General features: G+C 44.5%; 1 protein-coding gene across 1 annotated transcript in view; it reads left to right on the top strand.

Moving 5' to 3' along the window:
• The first annotated feature begins 1,931 nt into the window (after positions 1-1,931).
• The window catches only part of SNTG1 (syntrophin gamma 1), a 478,642-nt gene continuing 468,158 nt past the window's right edge, over positions 1,932-12,415 (top strand). Inside the window, exon 1 of the mRNA XM_082433011.1 lies at positions 1,932-3,821. The gene's annotated coding sequence lies outside the window, so the exon portion shown is untranslated. The remainder of the gene's footprint in view (positions 3,822-12,415) is intronic.

Below are 12,415 nucleotides of genomic sequence, written 5' to 3' on the forward strand. Positions count from 1 at the left end.
AGTTTGTCATCGAAGTCCTCTAGACTTATCTGATGATGACTCAGCAGGCTAGAACACCTTGGCTAAGGAAAGGTATGTCTTGAGGGGAGGTTCTTACATAAAAAGGGGTCAAAACTATTCAACTCAGCAACATTTCATTAGAAAACCCACAGAAGGAAATAAATAGGATCATTGTTCCAACTCAGCAATAATTGGTAATAGGGTTTCATATACAATGACTGTTACTCTAGATCATATTGGGTGGAAGTTTTGATTTGCATTTCAAACTCCCTCCTCCAAAGGACTTCAAATTGTTTCCAGAATGTTTCACCAGCTAATGTTTTCTAAGATTCTTACACTGTGAAGGAATCCCAGTGGGCTGGGTGGGTGGAAACTGTATTCTAGTTTTGTAAACAGTGAGATTGAAGGACCTAGTTTCGGATTCACAGTAACCATGCGAGGGTACAAAATTTTCTTGTGAAACTTATGCTTCATATATTGTATTGTTTTGATGATTTACATTCACATGTTCCTATGTTTACATTATAAAAAACGATAACTTAAAATAAGAATGACAATTCACATTTAAAATAAGCTTTAAAAAACTGCTTTAAGGGTGAAATTTCTTAAAATATTTCTAGTTCATCTCAGTTTATCTGTCCCCTGGTTTTGTGTACTTTGTTTATATTCATTTGCAGCATCAGATGTTAGACTGCATTTAATTTTCATCATGTTAATTTCCATAACTGGTTACACAACTTGATGAAGACAATTTGGAGTAGATATTACTTCTTCAAAAAAACAAAACAGAAAAAAGACATCAAACTAACATAACCTTACTGGGACTGACAGTTCAAATTAATCAGCTGTTTCTGTTTTCTTTTCCTGGCAGAGAGAGAGGGAAGGGGAAGGACTGAGGCTCTGCACCCACGTCAGCCAGCGCTGGGCAGGGAATCTCTTCCTCCAGGTCTGAAAAATCAAGGGCATATGTTTCTAATTAGTCACATCCTTGTGTTCTGCGCCTCATTTAAATGCGGTTCTTTTACTTGATACGTTACATTTCTGCGATTGTTTTTGTTTCTACATGTCCGGAGAAAACAATTTAAGCCATCAATTGCATCAGGTGGATTAAATTCTGCGGAGAAAAGTGTCTTCACCGACGGGCGAGCGAGGTCCTCGCTGGAGGAGGTTTGTTTCCGTCCTCTAACAAAAACAGCACTTTCTGAAACTTATTTGTGGAGATGACACGTACGTGCTTGTGCACATCCAAGAGCCATGTGTTTTGTCTACATGAGTCCAAGGGAAAAGGGAAACTGCCTGTACCACCATGCTGAGCAATCCGTCTACTTTTACACGGACCGTAAAGCAAAACACACTCTTCCACATTCGCCCCAAGGAACAATATCCTAGGGAGCTTCGTGTGTCTCGGAGAAGCCAGACGACTCCATCCGACGCGGTTTCAGAGGCCCACCGGCACCTGCCGCCAGCGCCCCCGGTCAAAGGCCCGAGAGAGGGCGGGCGACGCGCCCCTCTCGCTGCGCGTGCAGGTTCCCGCGCACCGCCCCCCACGCCGCCTCCCCACTGACAGCCCCGCCTCCTGCACCCCCCGCGCGCCCGCCCCCCCTCTCCCCGCGGGCCTTATCCGGCGGGAGCCGGGCGGCAGCGAGGCTGGGGGCCACCGGGACGCGAGGGCGCTGCGGCGGCGGCGGCTCGCAGTCTAAGGAAACCCTGGGCTTCCCGGACTGAATAGCGCGCCTGTCCGATCTGCACTTCCAGGGACCCCGCTTCAGTCCCGTTTCGCCTCCGGGGCACCAGAGGCGCCGCGCTGGCCGCCCCACCAGCCCGGTCCCGGCAGAGACCCCCGGGCGCGGCGCCCGCCCCTTGGCTCGGATCCCCGGGGCCGGCGTGGAGGCCGGCGCTGCGCGCACGGCTCCCTCTGCTGTCGGAATCCGGGCAGGAGAGATCCGAGCGCCCGGCGGGAAGGGCGCCTGGCACCCGCTCCGCCCGCCTCGCCCCGCACCCCACCATTCCTTCCTGAACTCCCCCCAGGTCTCCGGGCGCAGAAGCCTGCGCTCACAGTTTCGGTGCCGGGAGCGGTGGGCCGGGGCACGACCCTCGCCCCCAGCTCCATTTTCCCTCCTGGCTACGGGTCCGCGTGGACGTGATTTTGACCAGTTTCCTAGCAGGTTCAACGCAGAGTATCTCAGTTCCCCGCCTCACCCCACGCGCGCTGCCGAGGGTGGGTGGCGGAGCCCTCGGGGGCCGCCCGGAGACACCCACCCCGCCCTCCCCGGTGCGGGGACCAGCGGCTGTGCGAGCGGGTGCAGCGGGCGGACGTGGGGTCTGTGCGCCGCGGGAGCGACGGGCCGGCGAGGCCTGGGGGCAGCGAGGAGAAGCCGGGCTGAAGGGCGGAAACCCGGGCCGGGGTCCGGCGGGCGGCGCGTCGTGGCGGCGTTGAAAGGGCGGGGACAGCCGAGCCTCCCCGCTGACTTTTTCGTCCCCGGCTCGATCCTTGAGCACTCGGCCTCCCCCGCCGCCCTGCAGGGGCCGAGGCTGCAGGCGCTCGCCAGCCCGGCCCCGGGAAGGAGCCCGCGCCCGGCGCGCGCCGCTGCCTCGCCAGCCTCGCCGCCCAGCGCTCCGGCGACACGCGTCCGGCCCGATCCCCCGGCGGCTCAGCTGGGACCCCCAGCCAATCCAGCAGCCTTTCGCAAGGTAGCGGGGCCTTTTTCTTTTTCTTTTTCCTTCATTCTCTGCCTTTTCATGTAACAGTAACCTGTCGTTTCTGCTTGGAGGGTCTAAGAAGAATCCACAATCGCTTTGCTGTGTCTAACCTAGGAATTTCAAATGGGGTTTCTCAGAATTCACATCTGGTGCCCCTAACCGGCGATCAGGATTGTGGAGTCTTCCAAAATAGCCCTTTCCATCTTACGTAATGAGAGACCCAGAGAAGCTCTGGCTTTTCCACGGTACATAATCTATATTTACTCTCCCCCCCGACACACACACACACCCGCTCCCTTTCCCGTGCGCGTGTGTGCGCGCGCGTGTGCGTGCGTTTCCTTTCGTTTCTAGCATTAGGAAACTCGTTCGCGGCCTCTGAAAAGTCAGGAGCGGCTCAAATCTGATTTCCCACGGATTCCTACCTCCACTGTCAGATACCGTCCGGAAACGGTGCCACCAAATAAGCATGGGGCTGTGATCCTGGAGAGCCAGCGCACCCCTACCCAGAGAGGAGGCGCCAGAGGAAGGCGAGCCCGGAAGGCGAGCAGCCGTTCGCGTTGGCTGGCGAGGAAAAGTGCGGCGCGGGGCCCGGCCCGGGCTTCGGGCCCCTGACTTCAGCACCGGAGGGGATGGACAGCGTCTCCGGACCCGGCTGCCGCCGCCGGGACCCGACTGCGCCGCCGCGGGCCTCGCCGAGGGCAGCCCGGCTCCCCGCGCCTCGCAGCTAAGAGGCTGCGCTCCCGGTGCCCCCGCGCCCCCCTCCCCGGCCGTGACCGACGGAAAGGAGCCTTCTTTTCCCTGCTGCGACCCCCGAGCAGGGCTCCGAGGAGCCCTCCTGTTCCACGGATCAAACTCTCCGCAGCAACTTCGAGAATAATTTCCTCCGGGGGCCAGAGGGATAGGGGCCGAAGAGTGAGGCCGAAGTTCTCGGAGCCGCTGAGAAAACATGGGCTCTGCGGTCGGGGTCCGAGAGCTCCAAGGCCCACGCTTCTCCAAATAAAAAGGATGCTCGTGAGAAGATTGCACCTGTTCTGGAAATAGCTTTGCGAGACGAGGTTGCAGACCTGCTCACAACCTGACGTTAGAGAAACTGGAAGAATTCCAATTCCCTTACTTGGCCGGTAAGTGATAATATTATTATTTCTGCTTGTTGATAACTCAAACGGCTTCCCCCTCCCCCCAAGATTTTAACAGAAAAGTTAAAACAGTATTATTTTTTCCTTGTGGATTAGACGATAAAGAATTTGATTTTTACATGGTTGTTCCTGCATAATGATCTTTGGGAAAATCTTGCCTAGTAAAGCAGTTGGATATTTTACTTCTCTGAAGTCTGCTGTGCGATGAGAATATTAAAAATTATATATATATATATATATATATATATACATATATAAGCTTCTATCAGTATAGTAAAATCTTAGTTGGGTATTTTTGTTGATGAGCTAATATCTTTCTGAATGTGTGTCGTGTTTTCCCCCAAAATGATACAATCTGGCATTTTGTAAGAGTTTTGTTTTTTTTTTTCTTGGCATTATACTTGTAGTTTAAACTGATCCTGTCTGTGTTACATAGTATGCAAGCCTCAAAAAGTTACTAGTAGTGATGGTGTAACCATCTCTTCTAATATATTTCATATGATTATAATGTGCCAGACTCTGCACAAGAACAGACACATGCGTCCACACACCTGATCCCTCTCTCTACACCAACCCCGAGTATACCTGCACCTGTGGATCTTACCTAAAGAAAAACACACGTTTTCATGCAGTGTTGTTTTTCCAGCCTTTTAAAGCTTAAGATTACTTGCTCAAACCAGACCTGCCAGAAGGCAGAAAATGAGAAGCTTTAGCGTGCCTTTTTAGGAGAAAGGGTTTCCATAGCATTCTGACTTCTTAGTGCTACAAAATACATTTGTCACTGAAATCCCAAAAGTGATGAGGGGGCCAAGAGATTCTTGATGAACCATAAGCTTTAAAGTCTTAATTAAATCTATTTTCCATTAATTCTTACTTCTGTAGTCTTCCCCTGGTGCTTCAAAACTACAGTCTTTCACGGTGACCTTGATAAGCATTCTGCTTTAATGAAAAGGGTTCACTGGGTAAAGGCAGTTGCACAAATTTCCAGCCCATGCCTGACATTTCCCTAAGAGCTCGATGGGTGCCGATGAGCACATTCAGTGAGTGGAGAGCTTGCCTTGGCAGGACAGACTTTGACAATCCTTTAAACACACGTGACGCTGTAAGCATAACCAACCCTGTGGAGAGAGATGGGCCCTTTGAGAAAGCACTGTTCTTCGGGTTTTCCTTTTAATTTCTTAGGTCATCTATAACTGATAATAAAATACATTTCCATACCTACCCTCTTCTCAACTTCATCGCTAAAATCCTCTGAGGCAGTTAAGATGGTCTTGGTTGCTGCGGTGAAGCGCCCCTGTTTTGCGTTGGCTGAGAGCAGCAATTGCACCCTGAGGACACATCGTTCTCAGCTGTCACTTGCCACTTACCATGAACCTGCTTGCTTAGCAGAAAGGGAGCAGAGGCGTCCATGTCACTGAGCTCCTTGGGGGCTCCGTGGCCCTGTACAGGTCGGAAGTGGTAATCTCAGGAGGAGAAATGCACTACTGACTTGGGTTCCTCGCCAGGGGACCTACAGTGTGTCCCTGGCACAGCCTGCTTTTGTTTGTTTGCTTGTTTTCCTGATCTGAGATATGTGAACGTGAAATTACCACATGGACTGATGAAGCATGTTTTAAGAGTTACAGCTGACTGTTAGACTCTTAGTTTGGTTGTCAGTTAATAGCCCAGACAGACTCCCCTGGTGGGCAGAGCATAAGATGGAAGCGGAGGACATGTTCCAGAAAGCAGGCCTGTGGGTACGTGGCCGCAGTTACCGTCTCCGTGGCAGAGGGGGCAGGCTTTCTCCAAATGTGGCTCAAACAGCACAAAGTAAGAGTTATCCTGGCCTAATTCTTTTGGAGATTTGGTTACAGAAATAAATAACTCATTCACCGTTCCAAGCTCAGGCAAGCTGCCTGGAAGCTCTCGTCAATCCTTATCTCTGGGGAAATGTCGTTACATTGAGACAGAGCTTTGTAAACCAACTTAATGCCTGTGGAAATTCTAATCTCTAACTGCCCCTGCCCCCAAAAAAGGAGTGGGTGGGCTAATGCAACCAAACCTTCTTTTTGCACAGAATCACCCGTCTTTAAAGAGAGATCAATACTTAATTTTAGGACATCCATATCCCATTAAAATAGCTCTTTTTCTTGATGGTTTTTTGGTCTGTTAGGATGCATGAGGTTCGGGGAATACCAGACACAATATTCAACACCCCTTCCCAGAGGAAGGAGTTTTGTTAGGAGGGATCAGTGTTGTTGTGTTGCTTATATTTGAGACTCAAAAAAGAAAAGTGAAATAGGATTGCACAATCAGGAAAATGTGAAGTGTATACCGTATAGGACCGGAGGATAATTAGAAATGAGCCCTGGAATCTGTTCAATTCCTTTTCTTCTTTTAACAAGAAATGGTATGTATGAGAGTGGGACAGAGAATTCTGGCTTGAACCTTTAAATTATAAAAATATTATAAAAAATCAGTCAATTTTGTCTAGACCATCTAAATATGAATTGGATAGTCTAATGTAATTATTGACCATCAGATCCTAGTGGATTTGAATGTCCACAGTTTGCCTTTGGAATTGCTTGCATGGGTTTGAACCAAGTTATGTACATAGTTACAAAAAATGTGAAAGTGAGAGGTGATTATTATGGAATTTAAGAAGGCCTTCAAGAATTGACTGTTATTTTCATACCAATTAAAAGATATAAATTCCAGGCAAGGAACCTGCTTATTCACCCAATTCTATCAGGAAGGCAAAAGCCACTAGCGAAGAAAAGTGTATCTTAAGCCAGAAGTTATTTCTACAGTTGTCAAACCGCCCCCGAAACCCATCCGGTGAGTCATAGACTAGCACTCAAATGGAGAGAGACCTCTTATTTCGTATTTTTGTCCCGTTTAGCTTAGCAGAATGAGTTGTACATGGCACGCATGGTAAGAGACAGCATCCTGCAGTATAAAATATGTTATGCATCGTGACGTAGCAGAACAAGGACTGTTTGACAGTCAGAAGATGGGGATTCTTGAAATGCTGGTCATAAGAGCTTGTTCAAGTCACCCAACCCACTACTTATGGGGATATCTTACCTACCGGTTAAGCCGCAATCCTCTGTATGTGGTTGACAGCTAAGTATTTGTGGGATAACTGAATAGATGCGTACTCCGTGGAATATTGGAAAGTCTCGATACGATGCTTTCAAGAGTGTTTTGGAAACTTAGGTGCTGTATCTTCGAATTACTATAAATAATCTCCAGTAGCAATCATTCCTTCCTTCATCAAAAGAGTCCCTTCTGATTACTATATGGCGACGTGCCTCTTACATTTAAGAGCTTCAATGTAGAGAATATAATATTTTCTCATTAACTCAGCATCAATTTTCTTATATCTCTCAATGGAAAAATATTTTAATGCAGGGAGGACCTGATTTTAAAATATCTGTTATTCAAAATTGACACCGTGTTTTATACCAAACGGTCGAGCCTAGGTCAGCATGACCCAAGCTCATTTTAATTACAGCTGACCCTTGAGCAATGCTGAGGTTCGGGGGCACCAACACACCGTGCAGCTGAAAATCCACATATAACATTTGACACCCCTGAACTGCTAATAGCTGATTCTTGACCAGAATCCTTACTAATAACATAAACAATCCATCGACATGTTTTGTATGTTATATGTATGTCTATGGATATTTTATGCATTCATGACATACCTACATTTTTCTTAATTTTTTTTGATATTTCTAGGCTACGCATTTCCACTGTTCGTTTTTTTAAATTGTCGTATATCTCCAAAAAAATTTCCAGTATATTTATTGAAAAAATCTGGGTGTAAGTGTACCCGTTTAATTCAGACCTATGTTGTACAAGGGTCAACTGTACTTTCATTTTGACTTTAAATGAATCAGTCACTGCATTTTTGTCATAATTTTCAGGTATGTAAAGGAGAAATAATATTTATCATTAGTTATACCAATAAGGATACTCAAAGGATTTAAGTGCACTTTAAAAACTCAATATCTGAAAATACATCTAGAAAGCATTTTGATTTGCTTCAGTGGCTAGTGAAGATGGAGTGAAGTGTGGACGGCGTGGGGCTGGTCTGTGTAGGTACCCTGGAAATGCTGTAAGGATGTGGTCTTGATTTAGTCCAGAGCTGAGATTCTGTTCATAGGTGTCGTCAAGAAATCTCCAGTTACGCAATATCTCATGGCTTATTTTCTGTCATCAGTTGGAGTTTTAAAAGTAGCTATGATTTTTTAAATGTAACCTTTAAACATTTCGTTTGTATAGATTTCTAGGTTATCACTAAAAATATACCAATAGTAAGTTTGAGAAATCTAAATTATTATTTGGTGTTACAGTCAGTTTCCTTATAGTTTTGTGGTTAAACTATTTGGCTGAACCAGAAATGGAAAATTTTATAATTGCCTTGTTTGTGATACAATTATTACATATATATATATTTTTAGGTTTGATTTGTTATCACTTACCAAAAAAGAAAAAGTAAAGAAACAACAGAGAAAGAAGAATGGGAAAAAAGCAGAAAGTGACAGGTCATTAAAATAATGTCATGTGATCAAGAACTTTATCTTTCGATCATTATTGTGAAGGTAGTTCAGCACATTCTACACATGAAGTGTCAGAAGATTGTTTTAGATTTTCATGAATTTGGTCTTCAAATTATCAGTGAAGCTGAAATAAGTTTTTTTTTTTTAAATAAAGCAATCGTGAAATCAGTACATTAGAAAAGTGGCTAATTCTTTATCACATTTAATGTACATACTCACATACCTTTTTAAAATTTAAATTTGTGAAGTAGTTATAACTATATTTATATTTAGCAAATATATTGCCATTCACTCAAAATGTCAAAGAGCTGCAGATTTAATTTTATAAAAGATACCTGATAAATTCACAAAGTAAATTAACATAAAACATGAGTCTTTTAGAAATGGTACCAGAATTTTAACAGTAATACGTTACTCATACAAAACTATTTAAAAGAATAATGCATCCTTTTTGAACCTGCTAAAGGGGCTTCATGGTTAAGACATAGGTAAGTATCTGAGATTAAGAAATTTAAGAAAGTCAGTGAGAAGATAGTATCGCATGATTAAAAATGCATTGAGTACATAAGAAGTCTAAAGTCTAACATGGTTTTCTCAACAGATTATGTGACTTTGGGTAAATCACTTTACCTTAATTTAATAGCGCATCTCTTTTCTTGATTCTTTTGGGAAATCATTATCACGTCCGTTAGAAAACAAACAAAAACCTACAGATTTAGTTGAGCCCAGAAACTTTCCTTCTGCTTCCCGCATACTGTTTCTCTTGACTAGGACCCTATACTCTTATGGTGAAAAGGACATGAGACTGATGATCAGACAGATATGAATTTGAATCCTGGTATAGAGACTCAGTAACTATACAAAGTTTCACCTCAATACGCTGTTGGGAACAGTTAGTGTAACAAGGCACGGGGCGCGCCTGGGCCGCTGTCCGTACACAGCAGGAACTCACTCAAGGTGGTGTTCATTATTATAGCCCACCCGCATATCTGCAGGTTCTGCATCCTTGGATTCAACCAACCACAGATCAGAAATATTCGGGGAAAAAAAAATTCTGGAAAGTTCCCCAAAACAAAACTTGAATTTCCTGCACACTAGCGACTATTTACCTAACATTTACAATGTATGAGGTATTGTGAGTAATCTAGAGATGATTGGAAGTATACAGGAGGGTGTGTGTAGGTTATATGCAAACACTACGCCATTTCACATAAGGGACTTGAGCAGCCATGGATTTTGGTATCCGTGGCGTGTCCTGGAACCAATCCCCCTCTGATACCCAGGGGCCTTGTTAGGCCAGTCTGCATATCGATCAGCTAACCCACAATTGTTCTCTTATTATTTAATCAGATGAATCCCTTGTGTTGTATGTTGTCCAAAACACACTATGCTCACCGCTAGCCAGTTCTTCCTGCTTTGTCCTAGAGTGTTTCCTTTTCTGTTTGTGCATCCATTCCTGCATCTCTTTGCATGGGTTGTAAGTTCAGTGTCTGCCGGGCTCTGGCAGGTTGGCCGGTCAGTGGGACCTCGGAGGGCAAGCCCTGCAGGAAGCTCCTGACTCTGGCTCTCCTCAGTTAGAGCGAAACCTGGGAGATGTAGCCCAGATTTTATGTGAAATCTCCTCGTTTTCACCTAATTTAATTGGAACAAAACGGCCTACAAGCTGGGCTCGGCCCCGAATGCTTTCCGGGTCCTGGAGCCTGCAGACCCGTGACTTCTCTGATTTCAGTGGCATCTGTTAAAAACCAAAACTGACGTATTTCGTCAGTTTTTCTCCAGGCCTCTGTTTCTTTCTAAAAATGGGAGAATGAATAATGACTTGGCAAAAAACTTCATCTTAGTATCTTTTAGAAGTTTACAAGAAAATAAATCTCAAAAAATGAGGAGTGGCTGAGATGAAATAAATACTCTGTTTCTTTGACTGGTCAAAAATATTGTGGGAAAAAGTAGTCCATAGAATAAGTAGGAATGAAGCCAGATCAACAACATTCCATGATGTGTTTATTGCACCACCTCTTCCCCCGCTCTCTGTCGTCTGATTCCTGCAACGACGACTGTGACTCAGACGGGAACATTGACAAAGTGTAAGACCAAGAGAGAAACAGATAAGCAGCTGTTGACTAGGGTCTGTTAAATGCAAAGCCCCCGCCCTCCAGTACAAATTTTGGTGCAGTTTTCAGAAAGAGGGGGGTTATAGGGTAGAAGGAAGAGCAACTGTCCGCTACAATGGCACTGAAGAATCCACCAACGATTTCTAGGTCATTTTCTGTACCTGCTGTGGATGGCATACTCAGCAAAGGTGGGCTCATGGGCTATTGTCTCTCTAAAAGCTTGTTTTTAAAGAACGTTTTAAGATGAAATGTTCATAATGTGACCTTCAATGTAATTAATGCACCCTAGCTTTGTGGGTGTCCTTTTACTTTATTACTCAGAAATGAGTAACATCCAAGGGACACAAACAGAGTCATAGACCAATGTGGATACTAGTACTTCTGACTGGATAGATTTTTTTTCTGTATTTGTTTTTTTTTCCAGCAGTTTTATATAATATTTCGTCACTTATCATGTGGTAAGCCTGCGCCAATTTAGCTGGACTATTTATCTTTTGCTTCTCTGGTCTGGTTTTAATCTTGAAGAAGTAAAACTCCTAAGAGCAGATTAATCCAGTTGTCTGGATACTTCACCACTGATTGCAGGTCCTGTGACCAAGCAGTGATATGGTAGCGTACATTTAGAGCTAAGGGACGTAAGATTAGGGTGTTCATCTAATTCATTACATTCATAAACAAATAGGCTGTTCATTTTTCTCTCCACGCCCATTTGTTTTTCTCTACTTGTAAATCCTTTTAAGTGATCACCGAAAAATAATATTTGCCAGTTATCCATCGTTAGTGCATTTTTATTTTTCATTTTGTGTTTTCTTTCCATGGCAGTAAATTTCTGGAAACTCCTGAAGTTAGAGTATTTCATTGTTGCATGAAGTCTTCCTGGGCCATATAAGTATGTTCCAGGGGACCCAGCCTTCTCTAGTTCCCCTTCTCAGTAAGATCCCCCCACTTTGTGTGGCATTAGCAGTTTTGTGAAAGTTCCTCTCTCTCGGGCATCTCACATGTGATTCTCACAGCAGGACTGAGAGGCAAACATTATCATTCCTGTTTTGCAAATGAGACAGTTGAAGTCCGGGAAAGTTAAATGATTCTCCGTACATGAGTCAAAATTAAGATTTGTGTCAATATTTCATGTTTTCCATACTTTATAGGTGGTTTGGGAAGAAGAAATACCTTTTGTCCCACTAATTACATGCTTCACTTGCTTCAAATTATGATAAAAACAAAGTAAGCAATTACATTTTACTAACTTTTACTTTTACTGACTAAGGAACTGGAGGGATTTAGATTCTCACGGATTTGGAAGGGCTCGCGTATTATCTTGACCTTAATCTTATACAAATAGGGAGGTTTTCGGACAGCATAATCACGTGTCGAATGTCATATTTTAGAGGAATTGTCCTTCAGGAAGGACCAGGGTTGATTCTACTGCAGTGATTCAGGTTTGAGGTGATGAGAACATGACCTGATGGGGCAAAGGTTAGCAATGAGTCAGTTGAGACAGGATGGTAAGGTGATGGGTGATGGACTAACAAACAAGGGAAGAATCAAGATGAGATCATGTGCTTGATACCTGCCAGGTGCTTGGTAAACACAAATGCGTGTAGACGTAAAATGAGCTTCTTTGGAAGGAAAGGTGTCACACCTGACTTGGGACATGTCCAGTGGTGAAAGGGTGTAAGGACCAAATAGCAGGGGAAGGAACCATTGGTTTCAGAAAGAGGTACAACCTGACATATCCAGCTCAGAGCTATCAAAATGGAGATTGTTGCTGAAGCTGTGAAAATACATTAACTGTTTGAGAGAATGAAGGAAAAAATCAGTAGTTTATGAACATTTGGGGAAGGAGGAATAATAAGAGAGAAGGTTATGTAAGTGCACTTAGAAAAGTGTAAGGGAAAACAGAGTTTCAAGAAAAAAA

Source organism: Balaenoptera physalus (genome assembly GCF_965194825.1).
Source record: "Balaenoptera physalus genome assembly, chromosome: 17".
Lineage (NCBI taxonomy): Eukaryota > Metazoa > Chordata > Mammalia > Artiodactyla > Balaenopteridae > Balaenoptera > Balaenoptera physalus.